Here is a 12,363-nt window from a genome sequence, read left to right as displayed (position 1 = left end):
CCTGATCCGAGCGCTGATACCCAGCTCAGCGTCCAGGCCGCAAACCTCGTCGACAAAGAGCGAGGACGGCGGCGGTGGGGGTGGCACGGGACGAAGGCGTCACGCGACAAGCTCAGAGCGAGGCGAGAGGGGGGGGAGGAAGACGCTTTCAAAGCCTAAAATAGCTGCTGAGTTGTAACTGAGCTTGATGAGGCAGATGAAATGTTTACGTTAAGATGCTAAAACTGAAGAAGAAATGTACGTTGGCCGAGAAAGAGCCCAGCGCAGCTAAAGAAAGGACGAGTAAAGTCAGAAAACATCACACCGGCAGCATAGAGAAACATCTTTACAGACACCTCGACGGTTTTCTTTTAACCCTTTAATCCCGGTGAAAAGTCTCGATGATGAGATTAGAGGCTGAAACGACTAAAGCCGTGTTGGTGCTCGTCGCTGCAGGTAAACCTCTTACACAAGCCTCGCTGTGTCAAACACTTTTAATCTGATCAATAACTGCCTTTGTGATCGTTGAGGAGAGCCTGGTGCTATCTGACTTATCGTTAAAATAAAAAAAGTGAAAGTTATTGATTGATTATTAGCCAGAGGTCAGAGGTCAGAGGTCACCAGAGCTGCAGGAAGAAACCAGGACGTGACCTCGACAGCTAAAATTACGCACATGTGACTTTTATATGTGCAAGAAAAACTATAAATAAGCAGTAACAAAAATTAAATAAAGTGCTTCCTCTTTTATAATGACTTGTAGGCCGTAATAAGCCACAGCTGTTCTGAAATATATTGTTACAAACACATAAAATATTGTCACTGCTTTAAAAATCCTCAATGTTTCCTACGTGTTTTTTATCTACGGAGGCCACTGTTTATTTTACGAGTGAAACGATTTGTAAAAATATATAAAAACAAAGACATGAAGGATATTTTCTGACTGAATATGATTGACTATTCACGGACCACAGAGGATGAATCCTAGAGATTGTTGTGACCATGTGACTCTTCTTCTCAGGCTCAGTATAAGCAAAGTCTAAGTGGGTTCAGAGTAAATTTAACCTGAACATTCATGCACCCTTGTAGTTAAATACAAATAATAATAATAAAAAAAAAATCTGTATTTTTCTCCACAAACAACTTCTTTACTTATACATCACATTTAAACTAAATCATAGACGACAGTGAGAATGTAGAAAGATGTAATTTATCTAAATCCAATCAGATTTTTTGGAAGCAAAGTTGTTCAACTAAACTTTAATTTAATATTCATTGTCCTCAGAGGATCAATACTAATGCTTCCACCAAACAAAAGGGGGCGCTGCAGAAAGAAAAACTTTTTGGTTGATTAGATATTTTTTAGATATTTTCAAAAATTTTCCCCCACAAATTTAAATTTCTTTAAATGCACATTAACACGAATCCAATATATGTTAGTAAAGGGATAAGGGATAGCTTAATATTAAATGCAAAATAATAATAATAATAATAATAATAATAATAATAATAATAATATATTTATAAATAGCAGTAGACCAAGTTTAATATAGAAAAAATATAAAACTTAAATCTCTCCAACAGTTTTGGGAAAGGAAAACGATGAAGACCTCTGATTTAAATGGTTCATATTAAATTAAGTGATAATTCCTGCTCCTCAGAGGATGAACCACCCGAGCTTTAAATAACGAACATTTAAATCGTCTCAAGTGTTTTTTGCCTTCGTGCTGCTGCAGGCGTTAAATTGTGAGAATTAAGGGACGGGATGGATGAAGGCCTGTGACCCAGTTTATCACCCGGCGACGGGGACAAATGTTTCCATCCCGCCTCCTCCATGATCTAATTACTGTATAAAATATTGACGAGGAACTGGTTCCAGTCATTTGCCGCATTAAAATTGATCCGTTTTGTTTCAACGAGTCGATGCTGGAAACACTAACCGCAGTCATGAAATTATTTTATGGTTATATAACCCTTTCATCTGTATTTATTTATATCTGTGCAGCATTATTATTCATTTTCCACGTAGGGCAGAAAAACCTCCACTATCGTAGTCGATAGTTCTAAAGAATTTAATTTGGGCGATTTTTTATCTTCTTTCTAATCGTCAGCACATCCCATAATAGTCTGATTCCTCCTCCATTGTTGTCCACATTTAAAACACCTCAGTGAGCACCATCCATCCATCCACGCTGCCCCAAATACTCAGCCGAGCCACAGACGCGGATCCATCCGCGACTGAAAATAGTCCGGGTCAAAACTACAGCATCTCACACCTTTTATGGGACATTTCTCAATATATTTTTTTACTAAAACTGTAAAAATTGTATTGTGAGCCTTTATTTGAGTTTTTTTTTTATGTTTGTAGGAGAAGGTTTGCATATATTTGTCTGTTTTAGCTCAGGGAGATGAAAGAGGAAGAGACTGTGAATGCTAATTCAGTTAACTGGAGCGACGACAGGAGAGAATAAAAACTCCATTATGATTCAACCAATTCAGAACAAAAGAAAAAAAACTGCACACAATAGTGGCTGAGCTACATACTGTGAGCTGCAGATATGTATAGCCTGTATAAAAACAGGCTGCACCTCAGCACCATCAGTAGCATTTAACAGAACTACACATAGTGGAGCAGCTAAAGGTCTGATAACTTTATCTAATAGTTGATATGCAGCCTCCTTCTCTCTGTTTCAGGACGTTTGGTGAAGTTGTTACTGACTGATGTCCAGTGGATTTGGACCGTTCCTCTGCTAGCGTCATTACAACATGCGGTAAATTGTAAATAACTCCCAGATATTTAAAGAAATGAGCGAAAGCATTTACTTACATGACAAAAAAAACAAACTCTAGGTGGATATTTTGCTTCTAATAGATATATTTTAAGGTTTGACGAAGAATATGATCTCTAGATTTTACTCACAAACTTAGAACACGGTTAGATAATGTACACTACCAATCAAAAGGTTTATAATACTCAAATCTTTCTTTTTTTTATTGAAATGCAGTTTAATGTCTCATTTTACTCTGAAATGAAAGCATAGATCAAACAAACATCTCATCAAAGTAAACATATTTAGCTGATTTAATACAAGTCAATACACGTGTCACATTCTTTCTTTCTAAAATGGAAATCAAATATTGTTGAATGCTTTGCTGACACAGCACAAACCAGCTCCGTGGGGTTAAAGTCTAGAGACTGGACCATGGTCCACTCCATGTCTTTGCATCTTGTTTTTATCCTGAGGTAGTTCTGGAGTCGCTTGGAAAGTAAAGTTTTGGGTCATTCTGTCCGTTCTTAGTCAAAGGGAGAAGTGTTGGTTGAAGCGTAGTTGCATGTCCCATCACTTCTTACCTGCTGATGCTGGCTAGGCTAGGCTATTTAGCAGGTGTCTTCTTGTTGGATGCTAGTTGGTAGCTAACTGCCACTGGGCGGCTAAATGTGTTTTACCTCAGATCATGGCACAAGGGATTGAAACATCTTATCCTGTGTGTTTATGAATTGCTGCAGGATGAAATCCCTGAACCAACTGTTCTAAAACTTTTCGACCGTAAACTTTAGAAGTCGACGTCCATCTTTGCACCGAGCGTCCTTTGCACTTGAAGGACGATTGTTCTTTCCCCTTGGAGCCACGCTCATTAATAGTCATAGTCCCCAGCATTCCTGCGACACATTTTGGACGCCAGCCAGTCGTTTTTTTTTTTTTTTTTTTTTTTTTTTTTAATCCCCGAGGTGTGGGGTCGCACTCTAAACGGGACGACAATGGGAGTTAATCGGCCCTTTCCTCCCCCCCTTTGGAGAGGGGAGCAGGGCCTGCTCTGCTCATCTTCACTCGATGGATGGCCTGGTTGGCAGGGGGCCATGTGTGAAAGTGGGCATTCACTGGGGACCGTTACGAGCCTGGGAAAAAAGGGACACCATTGTGTGCGTGTAAAAAAACTTAAAAAAAGGCAAGAAAAAAAGGACCTCGGCTTCGTAACATTTCCTCGTTGTTCGACGTGGGATCGGTATCATCTGCACCATCTCCTGCAGCATCAGCATGTGGCGCGATGCCTTTGTGTCGACCTGCGTTATCAGCGGCTTCTCGGAGGAGTATTTCTCTCCGGGCTTTGTTCCTGCCTCGCTCTGACGTCACCGAAGCGTCAGCTGAGTCTTTGTTGCCCGTTCGTGCAGCCCAGAAAAAAAAAAAAAAAAAAAAAAAAGCCTCCACTGTTTTTGCCCTGAAAAACTCTAAGAGAGGATTAAATGAGCTCTGATAGGCTTTTCAGCAATGTGGCTGAAAACTCTCCTTCGACATGCAAGACTTTTATGTGATAAATCACTCGTTTTACACTTGTGCACGTTGGTCAATGCAGCTGAACCTCCTGCAAATGCATTTGTGAATGAGTCTTAGGTCTTCAAGTGCAATTTCTTGTCGTGCATTCACAGACAAAATCCTATAACAACCATTAAAAACTGTAAAAAATTGATTGGTTTCATAAAAATACATAAGAAAGTTTAAGTATTGGGTCCTTTTGGTACCAGTGAGGCGCTAATGAAGGCTGTGCTTTTTATTAAGAGACACATTTTTCTTCATATCTATATAAAGTCATTACATTTGAAAGTTCTTCAGAGGCAAAAATGACTAAAACAAAGGAACCTAATGCAGGAAACGTGAATATTTCATGATAATATTCGAGATTAAATTTTAATTTTATTCTTTTTTTGTGTGAAACATCTGAATTAAATGAGGAGACAGGTTGTTATTATGAGCAAAGAGGGTTCTTGGTAGAGGTGGAGATCTTCTGAAGATCAATACATCGAGTTCTGTCCACCGATTCAATACAGAAACATCCAATCAGTGGACGTCCTGTCCGGTGGAGTCTCAGAGGACGAGTCTCGGGAGATAAACAAGGAGAGCAGAGGGGCCCCATTTACCGGAGCTGGGACACCTGCTGTGGACGGAGCGATAAAGCAGGACTCCACACTCTCCAACCTTTTGGAGGTTACGTCTTTGTGCGGCGGCAGGACGAATTCGTCAGAGTCCTGATATGTTAAGGCAGCGGCCGGTATCTTATCTGAACCAAGTGTAAATGTGAAGCCTGTCCTGTGCCCGCAGACAGAGGACATACTGTAGAGAGAGCAGATACGCCGCATGGACGCAGGCTCATATCTTTAGCTAACGCTGCAGAGGTGACTGGCGTGGAGTCTGGAAAGGTGATTAAAAAAAAAAAAAAAAGAAAAAGTAATGAGCCATAAAGTCACTGTAGAGAATCAGAAAGAGAAGAATAGAATTAAATAAATAAAACAGATCTTAGTGAACATTAACTTTCGAATCCGTTTTTACGACGTCTAAACTCACCTGCAGGTTTATTGCTAACCTCGTTACGGGCCTCACGATTGGCCGCCGGTGATGTCAGGAGGCTCGTGTCATTGGAAGTGTAAAGAGTCGTAAAGCGGCCGATATGAGGTGAGGATCCACTGACCTGAACGTTGGCTCGACGCCCGGCCCCTAATCTCTCCCCCAGCGCTGACCTGAGACTGTCATTGTGAGAGAGAGCTCGACCTTGTGATAAGGAGACGACGACGACGGCGACGAGGTTTTTAAAGGGCGACGCGGCGTCACGTAGCACCGCGGCGGTTCTAGAACACGACAGAAATACAAGGACCTTAAAGGCCTCGTGGGACCTTTGTCCTGTCGATGCATCACTTCAATATCAAAACGAAGTGATCTATTAGCGATTCCTAGAGTTTCAAAACGTAGAATGGGAGCAGTGATTATCGTACACACCCGATTTTACATCCATCAGGACCATCTGCTACAGTAAAACATGACAACAGACCATATAATATAGCTTATAATGCAGTTTTACCTTCAAATAAACCTAAATGCACTGTTTGTGTTTGCTAATAGCCGTGTATCGAAGGTAACATCTGTACATCTGGTATCGCTGAATGGGAGATAGAGCCTTCAGCTATCAGACGCCATCTCCACTTGTAAGGTTAGGATTTCCGTTTTTCTAAGGCTCACCCTGAACCCGTCCTTAGTTACGCTGCTATTATAGGCCTAGGCTGCTGCTAGGTCCTCTAATTTCTTAGCTAATTTCTTCTCATGCATTGCTTTCTACCACCGTTTAGCGTGTTGTTAGCTGTGTGCTCCTCTCCTATCCCCTTTCGTTGCCAAATAAGTTGCACAAACCAGTTCATAATAACTGGACTTTTGACCTGCAGTCTGCACACACCTCAAAATTCGCAGCAGCTAAGCTAATATTTTTGCTTTCTTTATTCGACCTTTAACTTTCTCGTCAGTGGATGTTCAGATACGCTAAAATCTTTATTTAATTTTGGAACAGATGCTTCGTGAAACGTTGTGTTTTCATGGTAACCAGGAAGTTCTGAACTATTGCTTAATAAGTAAAAGCAAGATGAAGCCTTTTAGAGCCACGGATTAGGCTTCATGATCGATCGATGGAAGCTATTCAGAGAGAACCAGAGACGGTTGCAGCTCGTCAGGTGATCGCTCTGTTGATAAAATCCAAGAGGAAGAGCTCTGGATCGGATTTGCTCCTATTCCATTGTTGAGCAGCACAAGTATATTTATATTTTCCACGTCCCTGAGTCTGTGCAGCCCAGTAATGAGTCACTGTGTCATGGGATGCAGTGAGTAACGTTCACAACGTTGTGATTGTCTCGGAAAACAGGAACATGGTGATCTGGCTGCTGAACTGCATGCGCATGAGACGACAGAGGCGTCTCTTTAAGGAGATTTTATTTATTCCTATAGATCAACACCGACACAGATATTAATTAATCATTCTGCGACTGTGTGCAGCTTTTGGGGCGTGTGTTCGGACGGCTTTATTGTTCTCAAATCTGCCGCAAATACGCTTATAAGAGGAGATTTAGCATCACATTTCAGCTTGAAAGGGCTCACGGCTCACATGATGTCGTATTTTTTAACGGCGTGGTAAAGTTTTTATCGTGGTTTTATGGCTGCATCTATCAGCTGCCACCCTTTGCAGCCCAGACAACAGTGTGCCAGCCCTGTTCAGATATGTATAAATGCAATATGCAAGGATATGAAATATGGGTAATATAAGATCTATATACAGTGTGTAAGAACGTAAATATAAAGGGCACATGGAAGTGTAAATATACATATTTATATTGTATTTTTGCACTTGTTAACCCCATTTTCCCTTTATTTATGTATAAATATAGTATATTATATATTGTCCATGATGTCTGTATTGCATATACTGTATAAATACTATATAATTATAGCAATGAATAGTATTTTAGGTCAGGTCAGTTAGGTTTAGGTTAGTATTATATGTTTTTTGTATATGTAGTCGATGAAGGGCCTTTTTTTTATCCACATACGAGCACATTTTCAAGTTTTTTTTTATTGGTTTTAAAGGCAAATAGCAACATCTGTTTGTGTTTCACGAATAACCGAGTTTAATCCCGACGCCGACCTATAAAACCGCCGTTTATGACACTTAATACCTTCCTTCCTGCAAATCGCAATCACGTTAGGTAACTCCCTCCCCCCCACCCCCCCACCATTAAGAGCCACCGCCGGTGCACTTTACCTCCTCGTCACGTCGCCCGAGTGAATTGCAGAGATGTAATACGTGGGAGTGGAGACCCACAGTAATAACTGCGGGCCAAACAGAGGGCAGCTGCCACAGACGAGTGAGTAATTCCCGCTGTTGCTGTGGCAACCGGCCAAATGCAGCACGGAGCCCACAGCTGGCAGGTACCACGGCTACGACCACCAGGATATAAACGTCGATCTGTTACATATTCAGTGACTTGAATGTGTATTTAGAGTTTCCACATTTCTTTTTCCCGGAGAGTTTATTCTGAAAAAGGCTGAGGAATAAATAAAAGATTATTCTGTTTTTCTTTAAAATTACTCACACATAATAGAGATAACTTGCCCTGCATGATGCTTTCCCCCCCTCGTCTAAAAATCCTCACTGACTGTGCATAAATAATGTGAGCTGGCGAATTGGAAGGAAAAACGGGTCTCCAGCTGTCGTCCCGAGCTGGAGCCGAAATGTTTCACTGTCGAAGGCTGTAAACCGCGCTTTTTACAGAAGGCAGATGGGTCTCGGACCTAAGCCAGTGTTTCCAGTCTGGTGGGAGGCCTCAGATTTTCGCCCGGTCCTCCCGTGACCCGTCAGGAGACAGGTCCTTTTCAGCTAACAGCCAGGAATCCAAAACATTTGTCTAATACCGATAATATTCTCCAGGTACTGCAATGAAAAATATCCCCTGTAGCCTAGAAACTACTGTTATGAAATAAGAAAAAAAGAAAAGTCATGAATCAAACAAAGTTTTTGTAGAGGAAATAAAAACACCATTTGCACAGGACTAGTATTATGACAGGACAAGATGTGATGTGATAAATTACTAGAAGTTCTTAGGTTATACTTGTTTCATGCAAACATATCAAATATTCCCAATCATTTAATATATATATATATATAATGTCAGTATATATCTGTTTAGGTGTCCAATAACCTCATTAGTTATCGCACCTTTACATTAAATAATATTGTTGTTAGCATGCTAACCGTTAGCCTCATCTGTGGATTCTTATTACTTGCAGCTAATGTTACTAGTCCTAGTTTCATAATCAGAATATAATCACAAACCCTCTAACCGTGCCTGCAGGTACGCGTGCTACCGACGTGAATAAACATTTATTTATTGATAGCGTTGAAACTGATTTTCCAGCTTTCCTATCTGAATCACACTTGCGGGTCAAGGAGCCTGGAAACCATTTTTTATTTTTTAACCTCCTCGGCCTCAGAGCGGTTGTAGCCGCTTACGCTAATTGTTGCAGGCTTTTCTCACCCGCTAAAGAGGCTCTGGGAGTGTTGCATAACATAACCTCCTCCTCCTCCTCCTCCTCCTCCTCCTCTGTTTCTGCACCGCTGCACAGCCGACAGCGCTGGAGACCCTGCTGCAAACTGCATGACATAACTGTCCACACATCTAACTACACAGTGTCCTCCTTCATCGCTGTGTGCCCCCCCACCCCCTCCGGGCACTCTCTGTTGCCACTGCTGCTGCTGCTGCCCCCTTCTTGTTCAGTGACTATTTTTGCTTGGCAAAAAAAAAAAAAAAACTGACATACACTCGGTTTATTCATAGGAATTTAACGCTCATCCTCAGGCTCTCCGCCACATCCTGGATGTTTGAGGCTTCTTTTGACTCATCCCCTTCTTGGTCTCGGTCCATTCTGGACGTTTTGTTTGTCGTGACATAATCCTCGTCAAATAGAAAACACTCTGTCCTCCCATAATCCCTGTGTGTGTATTTATGCGCCCTCCTCATGATGCTCTCTGACCCGTGTATTCAGTTCATTTCAATTCAATTTTATATTTATAGCATCTATAACAATTTGTCTCAAGACACTTTGAAAAAACCCGTGGCCCTACGTGTTAGCTAATGCTAGCTGACCTCTGTTGTTGTTTATTTTCTGCTGAACACACCAGACATTTTACATTTACTCTTATCTGTTGACCTTTAGCCCTTAAAGCTAACAAAAAAAAAACTGCTGGATTACCTGTGAAGCTAGTTCTGTTGAACGTGTAAAATATTATGCAACCCTTTTTAATGAAACTTTAAAATGAAACTTTAAACGGGCAAAGCAATAATAGTTAGAGGCTGAAGCTAGTTTTCTAGTCTGGGCTACATGATCTTTATCTTTAGAAGACTTTAGCCCTTAAAGCTAACAAAAAAAAATGGTGGCGAATGTAAGCTAATGTCAGTGTTAGCTAACATTTCCTTGTTTGGGATATAGGATATTAATACTAAAACCAACATACCAATAAAACCATAGCTAATGGGTGGTAAATGTTACTGAACGCTAGCTGATGTCTTTAGATATCACTATATTGTAAAAGAATACCTTAAGGCCATAAAGCTAACAAAAAGCTAACACTGATAAAACAATAGTTGAAGCCTAAATTTAACTGATAGCTACTGTTTGCTACTGTTAGCTACCATCTGTTTGTTTGCTCTACACAGTTTTAAAATTAGAAGGCCTTAAACCTAGCAAAATAGGCTAACATATGTAGCTGTTATACTTAAGCCAATGTGTGGCAAATGTTAGCTAACGTTAGCTATATATGTCTAGCATGTAGCATGTAGCTTTATTCATCTCTATGGGAATTTCACAATATGACAATAATATGACTTGTAAGATGTTAAATATGATAACAAATGAAGAAGTTTTAATCAAAGTTTTCCTATTAATAATGTATTTTTACTACACTTGAAAGCCAAAAAAAGTATTTAAAAGGGCAACTGGACTTAATGAGATTTGAGAAGATGTTTCATTTGAGTAGCTTCTTCTGTTCTAAGGGACGGGTGGGAAGTTTGAGCTTTTCAAAGGGAACTCTGTGGGTATAACTCATCAGAAACTTGCTTGACCTGAAACTGGTGCACCTAATTTCAATAAGCGGCTAAATACTTAGCATGCATTGAAGGTTGGGGACTGTTTGTCCATGTCCCCTTTCCCTATGAATAGCGCCCCTCACGTCAAGATGTGAATGGTATTAAAACCTCTTGGGAATTAGTTAGAAGTTTAACAGACATACACCTGAAGCCTCTCAAAATCACATTAGCTCCTGGGTTAAATGTGTGGAAATTACCAAACACGAGAGCTATTTAACTTCGTGAACTATTTAAGTTTAAGCAGTTTTTGTGAATTACTACCAATTTTAATGCGGTTAAAATGAAACACAGCTGTCCTTTAAAACTGAGCTAACATGAACACTAATTAGGAACAGGCACGCCTTGCTTCCACCTAGAGCGGGGGTTAAATAGGGTTATACTGCGTGCACTCGAGCCCTAACGCCGCACTTTAAAAAGCTGTTAGCGGCCTACATAGATTTGACTCGGCGCTATTGTTATGGTGCTGATACGGGGAAACCGTGTAAGCGTTTATCACTTTTGCGTTAGAGATTATGCAAGCCTCAGAGATACAGCACTTCACTGTAGAAAGTATTTTTACAGTGTGTATGTGACTGCAGCCCTGCCCTACTCACTTTATTGCCCCCTTCCTGCAAAAATGAGTCTGTGGTGCCCTCTGGTGGCCACATGTGAAACAGGCCGGTTGTAGTTAGACTCATTTTAAGGATCAAGTAAGTGCCCCCTTTACTTTTAAATTAATTAATTCTTCCTTAACTACCGTCTAATAATGTTTTAGGAAAGTCACAGTGCTCGGTTAAAATATAGATAACTTCAAAAAGGTGTAAAACAACCCAAAAGAGACACAAAACAACCAGGAAATTAGACAAAAAGACGCAATAATGACCAAAAAAGAGGCATAAGAACAAAATATATGAGACTCGAAGCAACGATGAACTGAGACCAAAGAATATAAAATAAGAACCTGAATAAAAAGACAGAAAATGGCCAAAAAGAAACACAAAATAACCTAAAAAATGCTCTTAATGGTTGCAACGACTGCAAAGCGAGATCAGATAATACAAAATAAGCACAAAGAGACCAAAAACAGCCACAGAGAGATATAAAATTACAAAAACAAAATGAGACATGACCACGACGAGACACACAAGAAGCATAATATTCACAAAGATACACAAAATGAGACAAAAATCTATAATCTCATGTACTTGTGAAAAGACCACAGGTCACAGCCTCAGGGCGGACATGTGATGTGAGCAGCACAAACAGCGAACATCTCCTCACATACTTGTTCCCGTGAACGTCTTGAGTCGTGTTTGTTGTAAGGGAAGGAACAGAGGTTTGTCTCTGCAGCTCAGACAGACTCTGTTTTAGGCAACAAAATGACTCCTTGTTTGCAGGAAAATTACAGGTTTCCTCCGAGGACGACACTCAGGCACACGGACGAGCAGCTCTGCCCAAAAATAAGCGTCTTAGCAGCACAAGCTGATGTGTTTGCGTTATCTTGACTGCATGTGGTTCCTCTGAAGGACTGGATGGAGGGTTGCAGTATGTTGCAGAAAGCCAATTAAAGCTTCTTTAGCCCTGCCTGCAGCATTTCAGCCAACGTGTGAAATATCTCGACATCTACGGGGCCTAAATTTAGCAGAAAAATCTATGAATAATAATTAGTTCTGCCTCTTTATTTGCACTTGATTGTGTTGCGAATAAAATCAGCAGATGAACCCGGGTTCTGTGTGTGTCTCCGAGAGGACGTGAGCTTGACTTGAAGATGACTCCCCGATGGCCGACTGCAGTGTGAAAGGTCGGCTGATCCCACACATGGAGACTCTCTGACCGCGAGGCCTCCTCCGCACTGGAAAATGGAAGCTGGAAAACGTGACTGTGGTCCAGTCTTTTCCCCACCGGTTTCCTCATCATTCACTGGAAAAAAAACAAAAATAAAAACAAACTCTGAG

The sequence above is a fragment of the Mugil cephalus genome, chromosome 17, assembly GCF_022458985.1.
Source record: "Mugil cephalus isolate CIBA_MC_2020 chromosome 17, CIBA_Mcephalus_1.1, whole genome shotgun sequence".
NCBI classification, from domain to species: Eukaryota; Metazoa; Chordata; class Actinopteri; order Mugiliformes; family Mugilidae; genus Mugil; species Mugil cephalus.
The sequence above is the reverse complement of the archived record's forward strand: the minus strand, read 5'-3'. Positions refer to the sequence as shown.